The following is a 13027-nucleotide window of genomic DNA, read 5'->3' as shown; positions in this document are numbered from 1 at the left end:
AAGATCTTCACAAAAATCGAACTTCTAGCAGGCAGAGCTTCGGCTCGGGAATCTTACTTCGCGGGATCTTCAGGACCTCGGGACTTGATTCGGGGCTCGGGAATAATACCGGGGCTTCGGGGTACTTCTGGCACGCAAAATGATGCAAAACGGGAGAGAGAAGAGAGAAAAAGAGCAATTGAGTCGGCTGCCCTCGCATCCTATTTATAGGAGGCTGGAGCCTCGGAGTACGCGGGGCGTACTGCCTCGGTCGTCATGGCTTACGTATCCGAAGTCACTTGAGTGCGAGGCGGTGCATGCATCGGGGTACGCTGGGCGTACGCGAGTACGCGGGGCGTACCTCGGATCAGATCGGTGACTCCTCTTCGGATAATGCCGACTTTTATAATTAAATTTAAATATTAATTATTTAATAAGCTTCAGAAATTCATATCTTCTTCATACGAACTCCGTTTTCGACGTTCTTTATATCCACGCGTAGGTGAGACTATGCTCTACAACTTTCGTTTAGACTCCGTCGGCTAATTTTGAATTTTATTTTTATTATTTATTTTTAGAAGGCCGGGACAGAAAAGCTTCGTTATAAATTCATAACTTCTTCGTTCGACGTCCGTTCTTGCCTAACTTTTCATCGTTTCACTACTAACAACGAGATCTTCGATTCTCGTTTAGATTGTTTCGGCTAAAAACCGCTCGATCTCAAATCGAGTATTCAGGCTGCATACTGCCCAGTCGAAACTTCAGAAAATCATAACTTCCTCATACGAAGTCAGATTTGGGCGTTCTATATATATATATTCGGAAACCTCGTTTCAACTACTACAACATTATCCAATGATATCAAGTTTATTTTATACTTAAATTTTGACGCTCATTTTATTCTTAATTCATTAAATCATAATAATTAAGAAAACACACATAAATCACGTAATTCACATAATTCACAAATAATACATTTTATTATTTCAAATTGGGGTTACAATGGTTAACCTAGACTATTACATTGCTAAAAATAGCAAGCCCAGAAACACGGGCGTTACAATTCTCTCCACCTTAGAATGATTCCGTCCTCGGAATCACACATCAACAAACAAATGCGGATAGCGACTCAACATGTAACTCTCAGTCTCCCAGGTGAGATTCGGCCCATTCGTGTGTTTCCATCTGACAAGCACTAACTCGACCATCTTGCGTCGCAACTTCGTAGTCTTTCGGTCAACAATTGCCTCTGGTTCTTCAATCAACCTTTTGTTCTCATCGATTCTCAACTCCGAAAGTGGAATCATGTCGGGAACTTCTCCCGTGAACTTCCTCAAATAACACACATGAAAAGTGTTATGAATTCCGTTCAGTTCTTCGGGCAATTCGAGCTTGTAAGCTTGGTTCCCAACCCTCTGAAGAACTTTAAATGGTCCAATAAACCTTGGACTTAATTTTCCCCTTTTACCAAATCTTATAAGTCCCTTCCACGGTGAGACTTTAAGCAAAACCGAATCTCCAACCTCAAAAGTCATCGGTCTTCGCTTTTTGTCAGCATAACTCTTTTGACGATCCTGAGCTGCTAACATTCTTTCCCTAATTATTTTCAACTTTTTAGCAGTTTGATGAACCATCTCCGGTCCCATAAACTGCTTTTCCCCAGCCTCAAGCCAACAAGACGGCGTACGATATTTCTGTCCATACAAAGCTTGGTAAGGTGCCATCTTAATGCTCGAGTGAAAACTATTATTATAGGAAAATTCTACCAAAGGTAAATGTTCATCCCAATTACCTAGGAATTCCAAGGTACATGCTCTTAGCATATCTTCAAGTGTTTGTATCGTCCGTTCGCTCTGACCATCAGTCTACGGATGGTAAGCTGTACTTAAACACAACTTGGTACCCAATTCCTCTTGTAGACTTTTCCAAAATCACGAGGTGAAACGGCTATCACGATCCGACACAATCGTTAACGGAACACCGTGAAGCCTCACAATTTCCTTCACGTAAGAATTTGCAAGCTTCTCCATAGACCATTTCTCCTTGGATGCTATGAAATGCGCACTCTTAGTGTATCGATCAACGACCACCTAAATCATGTCGTGACCATTCTTTGTTCTGGGCAGTTTAGTGACAAAATCCATAGCAATGTCTTCCCACTTACCCATAGGCACATGCAATGGTTCTAAACTCCCGTACGGTTTCTAATGTTGTGTCTTTACTCTCGCACAAGTCACACACTCAGCCACATACTTTGCAACATCAAGCTTCATCGTCGGCCACCAGTAGTAGGGTTTTAGGTCCCTATACATTTTAGTGCTACCGGGATGAATCGAGTACATGGTCTTGTAAGCTTCTTCCATCAGAAGATCTCTGATTCCTCCTGTCTTAGGTATCCAAATCCGATCTTGGAACACCTTTAGTCCATGACTGTTTACACCGAATACCAACGTTTTGCCCAAACGTTCCTCCTTTCGGTCATTCTTTTCAGAAGCTTCCTCTTGAGCTTTCTTTATACTTTCCACAATGGTCGAGACAACTTCAATTCTCAACGCTCTTGGCCTTTTCCTTTCAAGATTGACTTTCCAACTGAGAGCATCAGCAACAACATTAGCTTTACCGGGATGGTAAAATATCTCACAGTCGTAGTCCTTGAGTAACTCCAGCCAGCGTCGTTGCCTCATATTCAATTCTTTCTGATTAAAGAGATATTGGAGACTCTTATGATCAGTAAAAAGTTTGCACTTCGTGCCATAGAGGTAATGCCTTCATATTTTCAGAGCGAAAACTACCGCTGCCAAATCCAAATAATGAGTCGGGTAATTCTTTTCATGCTCCTTTAGCTGTCGAGACGCATATGATATCACCTTCTCTCTTTGGGTCAAAACACAACCCAATCCAACCCCAGACGCATCGCTATAGACAGCAAAGTCTTCAACTCCATCGGGTAGAGAAAGTATCGGTGCCTCGTATAGCTTCTTCTTTAGCTTCTCGAATGCTTCTTTATGCTTATCACTCCAAGCATAAGTAGCTCCTTTGTGGGTCAAAGCTGTTAATGGAGTAGCAATCGAAGAAAAGCCTTGGATAAACCTGCGGTAATATCCGGCTAATCCTAAAAAGCTTCGGATCTCCGTGGGACTTTTCGGTTGTTCCCATTTCATTATAGCTTCAATCTTTGCTGGATCAACCATTATCCCTTCTTGGTTGACCACGTGACCCAAGAATTGGACTTCACGAATCCAAAAATCACATTTGGAGAACTTTGCATACAGCTTCTCCTGCTTCAAAACTTCTAACACTTCTTGCAAGTGTCTGTCGTGCTCCTCCTGGCTCTTCGAGTAAATCAGAATGTCATCTATGAACACTATCACAGATTTATCAAGGAAAGGATTACAAACCCTATTCATTAAATCCATGAATGCTGCCGGAGCATTGGTTAGTCCAAACGACATAACCAAGAACTCGTAGTGTCCATACCTAGTTCTGAATGCAGTCTTCTCGATATCTTGCTCTCTTACTTTTAGCTGATGATATCCTGACCTTAGATCAATCTTCGAGAAATAGTTCGAACCTTGCAATTGATCAAACAGGTCATTAATCCTTGGCAACGGATATCTATTCTTTATTGTTGCCTTGTTCAGCTCTCTGTAATCGATGCACATTCTCATACTTCCATCTTTCTTCTTCATGAATAACACCGGAGCTCCCCAGGGCGATGAACTAGGTCTAATGAAACCTTTGTCCAATAACTCCTGAAGTTGCATCATCAACTCCTTCATCTCCGTCGGTGCTAATCGATAAGGTGCTTTTGCAATTGGCGTTGTTCCTGGCAACAAGTCTATTCTAAACTCCACTTGTCTATTAGGCGGTAACCCAGGAAGATCTTCGGGAAATACTTCCGGATAATCACGCACAACTGGAATATTCTGCATCACCTTCTTTTCCTTCTTAGCATCGATCACGAATGCTAAGTATGATGTACACCCTTTGGTCAAACATTTTCTGGCTTTCATTAGGGAAATGATTCCAGAATTCACTCTGCGTTTGTCCCCATACACCATAAACGAATCTTTCCCAGGCGGGTTTACTTTAACTATCTTCTTCTTGCATAAAATTTCAGCATCATTGGCGCTAAGCCAATCCATTCCCAAAACGATGTCGAAACCATTAAGTTCGATAGGCAATAATTCCTCGTGAAACTTATTCCCATTAAGGTCGATTAAGATGTTTTTCATACGATGGCTAACAGGTACAAACTTGCCACTAGCAACTTCGACTAATAAAGCATTATCTAGTCTATTAACAGGCAAAGCTAGTTTTCTACCAAACTCATGCGAAATAAAGGAGTAGTTGGCTTCAGAATCAAACAAAATTTGAGCAGGCAATTCGTTTACGAGAAAGGTACCTGAAGCGACATCAGCTTCATCTTTCGCGGCCTCAAGTGTCATCTGGAAGGCTCTCGCCTTCGACTTTGGTGGAATGTTGGGTCTAGCTGCCTCCTTCTTCTTCGGGCAGTCCCTCGACATGTGTCCCTCCTCACCACAACCATAGCAAACCTTCTTAGAGAGGGTACACTCATTGGCATAGTGCCCTGGCTTTCCACACTTGTAGCATGTGGTCGCTACCTCACATTTTCCATGATGCTTCTTCTTACATTTGTCGCACCATTTCGCTTCGCCTCCACTTCCCCTCGAACCAGACTTCGAGAACTTGTTTTTCTTATTGGACCCTGAAGTTCCATCGAACTTCCTCTTTTCACCAACTTCTATCCTTTCCAGACCCTTTTCCTTCTGCTGGGCCTCCACATTCTTAGCTGCACGAACAACCGTTTTCAAAGTAGTTGCCATCTTGACTGTCGGACCAAAGTCGGCAGGCAGTCCATTAGTAAACCTCTCAATCCTGGAGAGTTCCGTTAGCACTAGGTACGGAAATAACTTCATTTTCTCAGTGAATGCAGTAGCACGGTCATCTATGCTCATCCTCCCCTTCTTCAAGTTTTGGAACTCATTGTTCAGATCAATCAGATATATCTCTGAACAATACTGCACCCTTAGTTGTTCCAAGAACTCCTCCCATGACATTTTCAGGGCTTCTCCTCGTGGCATAGTATCTGCCAACAACTTCCACCAACTCAAGACTCCAGTCTTCAGTTGTCTAACTGCAAAGACAGTCTTCTTTCTGTTGCTACAGTCGCAACTATCAAATACCATCTCCATTTCGGAGATCCAATCCATTATCTCAACAGGCTTTGGGCTCCCAAAAAGACTTGGCGGCTTGGCGCCCAAGAAGTTCTTGTACATTCGCAAATCCTTGTTGTTTCTCCTTTCCGGATCGTTCCTTCGTTCTCCTTGAGTCCCAACTTGACTCATAATGCGACTATTGTTTCCTTCTTCCGATTGTTCGGGAATCAATTCGGGTTCCTCAATAGGTATGATAGGTTCGTCCCTAATGTCATGCAACATCTGTCGCATCTCATCCCTTTGTTCGGCTAACATAGCCTGAATCATGGCTTGCACCCCAGCCATTGTTATTGGTTCTGGTGCTGCTGCTACAACAGGTATTTGCTCAATCACTAGCGGTTGATTCCTGTTTTCATCCGCGTTTCCAACGCCACTCCTTGTTCTCACCAATTTTGATCTACACCCCGAATAATTTCACCTTATTACTCCAAACGATCACATGCTAGTTCTAATATCGTATACATACGCTTAGAATCCTAAACACATAAACCTTCAGGTCCGGTTGGCAACAAACCGTAGATCCGAACAAATAATATCATATATGGCAACATATAACATTTAGCACATAAAAGCATTTTAGGCAACTTTCCTAAAATAAAATAGTGCTCGTGTCTAAAATCCAACAGACATTTAACTCAAATTTCCACTTAGCATTCTAAGTTTAAGTCTAGAAATCCTACAAATTCCTAGTTCGCTTAAACTAATGCTCTGATACCAACTGTAACATCCCCAAAATCACGGCCAGAAAAGACCGATTTTCATTTATGCTTTTTAAAATAATTTCAGAGTAAATCCTTTTGATTTAAAAGTGTTGCGGAATTTGTTCCCAAAACAAAACATGATAAAATAATATTTATCAAAGCATTTCATCAAGAGATGCATTTCATCAAGAGATGCATTTTCATTATATAATCAAAACTCGGGATGTCATGTTCCGATACAGACCATAAAGCATAAACGATAACATTACAAGTCATTCAGCAAATATATACATATACATACTTGTAAACAAAACAACTCGATGATTCATCCATCTTACGCCCTTGCGCCACTTCCTGTAATACAAATAAAACTGAGTGGGTCAAGCTTGGGAGCCTGGTGAGCATATAGGGTTTTCAACCCACAATAAATAAATTATATTTAATTTCACCAACCAATCACTATCCCGATTACCCATTCCCGTTATCCTCACTTTACGTCCCTAAAACAACATCTATCTCAAGGGACCTAATCTAGGATTTTCATCGGGACGGACATTACTGCTAAGGGGTTTCCTCAACAATAGATATCCTAAAGGCAACCATGGGGGGGGGGGGATAGAGTCACTACTAGAAAAAAGGCCTTTTATGACGCTCATTGCGCGTCGTAAAACGCTCAGACGACGCGCAAATGCGTGTCAAGGAAGGCCCTGTCATAAAGAGAGACGACGCGCAAAAGCGCGTCGTCTATAGACGACGCGCATTTACGACGCGCGGTTATGACACGCATTGCGTATCAAGGAAGGCCCTGTCATAAAGGTAGACGACACGCATTTGCGTGTCGTAACCTTACGACGCGCGTGTTTATGACACGCAATGCGTATCAAGGAAGCCCCTGTCAAGAAAGGTCATGTCATAAATGAAGATGACACATTTTTGCGTATCATAATTTTAAATGTTCTAAAAAAAATATTTATATATTTATTAATTTTTAAATTAAATTTGCATTTAATGTCTCATAATAGAAATAAAATATCATATACAAAAAATACAATCCATTGCATAAAATTTAATGTCATACAATTCTATTTTTTACAATATCTAAATTTGCATCTAATCTACTCTCTACATCAAATTCCAACTAAGTAAAGTTGCATCTTGCCTTTCATAATTCTTTAAGACTAATGCTGCAAGATTTGAATCAAGTGGCTTCATATTTCTTTCTTCCACCAACTTTACCTGATGCACAAAATACACAGAAACAAAAAAACATTGTAGAGGAAGGGGTAATTTGGGAAAATGTGAGGGGTGTCCTCTGCAAAACAAAACAAAAAATATCCTTTGCAAGATTTGCTCTTTAGTATCCTCTGAAAAACAAAATAAAAAATATATATCAAAAAATTAAATTTTTTATAGGTTTATATTATAATTATGCCTAGAGTATTGCATACCTGAAGAACCATTTGTTAGCTCTACAACACTTTTTGAATCTGATGTTGTATGTTGATATAATAAACAAATAATTAAAAGTAGGTTGCTATTTCTTAAAAAGTAATTCAACTTTGGCATATTATAGCTTACCTTCTCTGTTGGTGGCAATTGCAATGAGTTCTTTCACGGCTATATCAGAAACAAGATAAAACTACAGAAAAAAAAATGTAGGTTAACTCAGCAAATGATAAACCAATAGTTGGTAATATACAATCTTTCTTTCATCATACAATCTTTATTCTTTAGGTATAATGTATTTATTAATCCAACAATATTGACATTATGCATAACTTGAATTCAAATATAAATTGGACAAGATATAATGTCTTTCTTAAGAAAATAGTTCAATATGCTACCCCACTATCGTTGACTATTAAAGAAATTAGGGCCAAATCTAACAGTAGAATGTTTATGACAATTAAGGCCTCATTTGGAAGCCAGCAACAGTAATACAAGCTAGAAAAGAGGGAACATGTGGTGTTTTTAAGTTATAATTTTGAATAGAAAAGGCAAAACTTCTATAACAACTACTAAAGCAACTAAAGTTAATATCATGATGCGTTCCTCAGATCCTGATGCTGATCTGGTATGCTTGCTTCCAATTTATTTTTCTTAAAAAACTTTCTAGAGGTAGTTACGTCATTTGCACATACAAGAGATTGAAAACAAGTCCTGGTCAAAGTTTCTGCCAAATATACAAATTTTGTATGTTATTATCGTACAAAATATAGAAAAAGAGGTGAATATCTAATTTTTATTAGCTGATTCTTTCTATATCACATGTCTCACCTGTTATCAATAAAATCTAAAACCTAAAATGATCAATTTTTAAATAAACGAATTGAAATTGGGACGTGTAAAGATGTTTGTAACTTTTATGGTTTGTAACATGTCACAATGGTTAAATTGGAAAAATGTTTGTAACTTTTATGGTTTGACAGGAAAAATATAAAGTATAAGTGGTTTAACAGCAAAATTGGTCAAAATATAATGATTTTTTCAATATAAAGATAAATGTAGGAGCATACTCTGAAATATTTATCATGTTGTCTACATCATTGGTGAACAAATGCATCTTCTGTGCTAGATAGAATATTCTTTTAGGGGACAAATGTAATGTGTAATTAGGAATCTCCTTAAGATACCTGTGTAATCTTTCAAAATTCCTGTATCAGTTGATAAAATGGAAAAATAATAAATAGAAATATTTGCTACAATAAGTATGAAATTTAAAGGGTAGTTAAAGAGATTAGTAATAACACCTTATCACAAACCAAGTTTTGTCATCAACATCAGTCACTGCAATAAGTATGAAATTTAAAGGGTAGTTAAAGAGATTAGTAATAACACCTTCTTTTTCTTTTTTGGTTTGTTTGATAGTTCTGTCATGTCAAAGTGCAACTGCTTTTCATATTCTCCAACAGATTCTGCTTCCATATTATTTGGTATCTGATATGCACCATGTAAAGAACTTTGTTCATCCTGAAAGGAATTCGTATCACCACTTGAAGCATATGCTCTATTTGGTGCCTGATTCATCAAATAATCAAAAAGTCATAAACACATTCAATTACATTGAGCTAAAAAGGTTTTGCATAAGGGAGCAACAATAGTCGACATGACTGTTACTGTAACCCTAGCACCAAACTATCATCTCCCACTAGATGGCACATCAACAGTAAGAAATCCATTTTTTTAATATAATTATTTCCATTATTAATAATCATAAATAAATAATTTTACATTTTACAGGCACGTGGAGTTACAGAAGGTGAGGAATCTGTTATGAGCAAGATGTAATCAGCAACATGCTTTTAAAGGGTTTTATCCTGGGAAAAGATGTTGTTTCCAAAACCAAATCATTCGATGAGAAAATAGGATTAACTAAGAAGGTGACTACAGGAACCTCCATGGTCAACTAAAAAGTCAAAGAGGTCGACTAGAAGCTTCAGATTTCTGCATAGACCAAGTCAGCGTATGCAGCCGCTGCTTCATGAGTGACAAACACTTTTAGTAAAGTGGCCAAATCAGCATCCGAAGTTGGACAGCAGACAAAGGAAAAAGATGACATGGCGTCAACTCAGCAGCCACCTAAGACTTCACAAGTAGAAGGTTTGATCCTTTAGTTTAATCCACCTTTCTTTGTGTACATAGAACATCATATTAAACTGCCCAATGTGAATTAGGATTCTAATTTTATTTCAGAAATCATTTAGATCCAAATTAAAGTCCATGGTTATAATTTATTAAAAAAACATCTACTGGAATATTGTTTCACCTTAATTAATTGGGCTCGAAGTGACTTCTCAAAAGCATTGTGAGAAACAAAAACAAAAATTTTCATCTTTTTTCTTTTTTTTACAAAAAATGATTTTTTATTAGATTTGTGATTGAAATCAGACTTACTCTCTATATGTACTGATTTTAAGTCCATTGTAGCTTACCACAAGCCTAACTGTCATGCTTATGTCCTCCCTGCAGCATATCACATCAAAATTCAAATACTTGAATTAGATGATAAATTAAATTAACCATACTTTATTTTTTTCAAAATGTAAAGGAATTATATACTGTTATTAATATTATAGGTAAAAGATTATCATTCATGGCATAATACCTGAGAAGATCAGAATAAAAGTTATGATGCTTGTTGACCTCATCTTTGGGAAGAGAAGCATAGTTTTACCTCAGCTTCTTACAGATATCATAAGGGTGAACATCTATAGAAATTTATATAACAACTGAGAACAAAACAAAGAGTTCACCTCCATTCTGGAATGTACATTGACCCAAATGTGCGGTTCAAATGATGTTGAGAGCTTTCACATTAGCTGAGCTTCATGTTCACTAAATGGGCAATTTCCAGGATTCTCTTCATAAGGATCAAAGTCCTGAAACATATAATAATAATAAACAAGGTATGTTATATGTAACATAACATAGCTACAAAACTGGTATATATATTATTACTATACAAAATGTACAGATACAGAACAAAACTATCTAGAATAAAGAACAGAGGAAACAAACAGCAAGGGTATTTTCATCCAACAATAGTGTAAAAATCTGCTTAGAAAACACAATGTGAAGCAAACAGCAGGGGTATTTTTGTCCAGTACAATCATTAAGAGAACCAAAACCCCAAACTTTTTACACTTGGATAGGTAAATCCATGAAATAATGACAATATCACATAGATACAGTAGGAAAATTATTATGATCACATTCCATGGCTGTTGAATTACTTTAATAATAAAAAGTAGTAATAGTTATTACTCAAAAAGGCATACCAAAATGTCCGAACAGCTAGCAGTCGACATGCTACTAATCAAGGACGCCATCCTTTGTGTTTTAGTTTGAAATATAATTTTTTTATCATTAAAAACACACAGAGCATAATACTAATAAAAAAATCGTATTTGATGCCATAAATCAAGATTTTTTTTTTCAAATGAATCAAAACCCATTAAGCAGGAAACGAAATTTCAAAACCCATTTAAATTTGGAGAATAAATGAAAGATTAATACCTTCAATCAAGTATATTAATGGTTTGGAAAAGATTAAAATTGATTGACGCATCTAGGGATCGTCTAATTTTGACGGTACCCGACGATGGGCAATAGAGGTGGAAGCAGCGATCGCTCAAGCTGAAATAGTTGAAAGTATAAAGTAATCTGATAGCAAACGAAGAGGAGAAAGAGCGGAAGTTAACAAGAGTGGTACCTAATTGGAAGGTGATGTCAGTGAGCCGAACATGGAGTGTGACAGCTTTCGAGCCCTATTATTATTAGAAGTCGAATTGATCAGAAACGAGTTAGCTACTGACACATCTACCTGGAGATTGTCAATCGGATAGAGTTCTTGAGATGTTGGAATCACGGAGGAGTGGTTTGATTATTCTCCGGTCAATGGCAGTTATGGGAACAAGCGACGAAGAAAAGGAGAAGTGAAGCGGTGGAGGTTTGAGAATCGATAGAGAAGAAAGGGAGAAAAGGGGTTTTCGGCGGGGACGAGTGTTTTCAGCCGGTGGAAACAAGCGGGGTTTTTAATTTTTGGGATTTCATTTCCCCCCTTGTCTACTAAAAGCGCGTTTCATTAAAATTATAAAGTGACAGGTACAGACGACGCGCGTTTAAGATAAAGCGCCCTCCGTGTTTTTAATTTTTTTTCTTGAGACACTAAATTAAGGGCACGCAATAAAGCGTGACGTCAATCCTTAAATTTTTTTGGAGAGATGACACTATTTTAAGGGCACGTCCTTTTGCGTATCGTTAATTATCGCGAGTCGTAAAAAGCGCGTCATTAAAGGTCTTTTTTCTAGTAGTGAGTACACCGATGAACACATCGTTCACAACACCTACAGGTTATGAACCTGCTAGCGTTCCACAGAACTGTCTAGAAAGAGTCTGTGGTCGTTATCCATACTCCGCTGAATAACTAGATCAACAACAACAACAACATCGAGGCCTCTCATCTGTTTATTACACACCAACTATCTACCCATGTTCTACCCAACATATTAGTAGATAAAAATATATATTTTCATACATAGTTTAAAACCTGTATATCATTTTCATTCAATACGTATTCCACATAACAGATGAGGCACACCCACATAACACGTATTTCATAGAAAATAAATCAGATCTATGAGATAGAAGAGAATGAATATACATTCACGCACATAACAACAAAATTATACACATAACACGTATTTCGTATAAAATACTTCATAATTATGCGTTAGAAGAAAGTAACTACACACTCACTTGATCAGATGATGATCGGACAGCACTACGGCTTGTAGAAGTAGTATTCTTTGGCAGATCTGGAAGATCTTCACAAAAATCGAACTTCTCGCAGGCAGAGCTTCGGCTCGGGAATCTTACTTCGCGGGATCTTCAGGACCTCGGGACTTGATTCGGGGCTCGGGAATAATACCGGGGCTTCGGGGTACTTCTGGCACGCAAAATGATGCAAAACGGGAGAGAGAAGAGAGAAAAAGAGCAATTGAGTCGGCTGCCCTCGCATCCTATTTATAGGAGGCTGGAGCCTCGGAGTACGCGGGGCGTACGGCCTTACGCAGGGCGTACTGCCTCGGTCGTCATGGCTTACGTATCCAAAGTCACTTGAGTGCGAGGCGGTGCATGCATCGGGGTACGTTGGGCGTACGCGAGTACGCGGGGCGTACCTCAGATCAGATCGATGACTCCTCTTCGGATAATGCCGACTTTTATAATTAAATTTAAATATTAATTATTTAATAAGCTTCGGAAATTCATATCTTCTTCATACGAACTCCGTTTTCGACGTTCTTTATATCCACGCGTAGGTGAGACTATGCTCTACAACTTTCGTTTAGACTCTGTCGGCTAATTTTGAATTTTATTTTTATTATTTATTCTTAGAAGGCCGGGACAGAAAAACTTCGTTATAAATTCATAACTTATTCGTTCGACGTCCGTTCTTGCCTAACTTTTCATCGTTTCGCTACTAACAACGAGATCTTCGATTCTCGTTTAGATTGTTTCGGCTAAAAACCGCTCGATCTCAAATCGAGTATTCAGGCTGCATACTGCCCAGTCGAAACTTCAGAAAATCATAACTTCCTCATACGA

The sequence above is a fragment of the Lactuca serriola genome, chromosome 8 (genome assembly GCF_051521515.1).
Source record: "Lactuca serriola cultivar US96UC23 chromosome 8, Lser_US96UC23_V15, whole genome shotgun sequence".
Classification (NCBI taxonomy): Eukaryota; Viridiplantae; Streptophyta; class Magnoliopsida; order Asterales; family Asteraceae; genus Lactuca; species Lactuca serriola.
The sequence above is the reverse complement of the archived record's forward strand: the minus strand, read 5'-3'. Positions refer to the sequence as shown.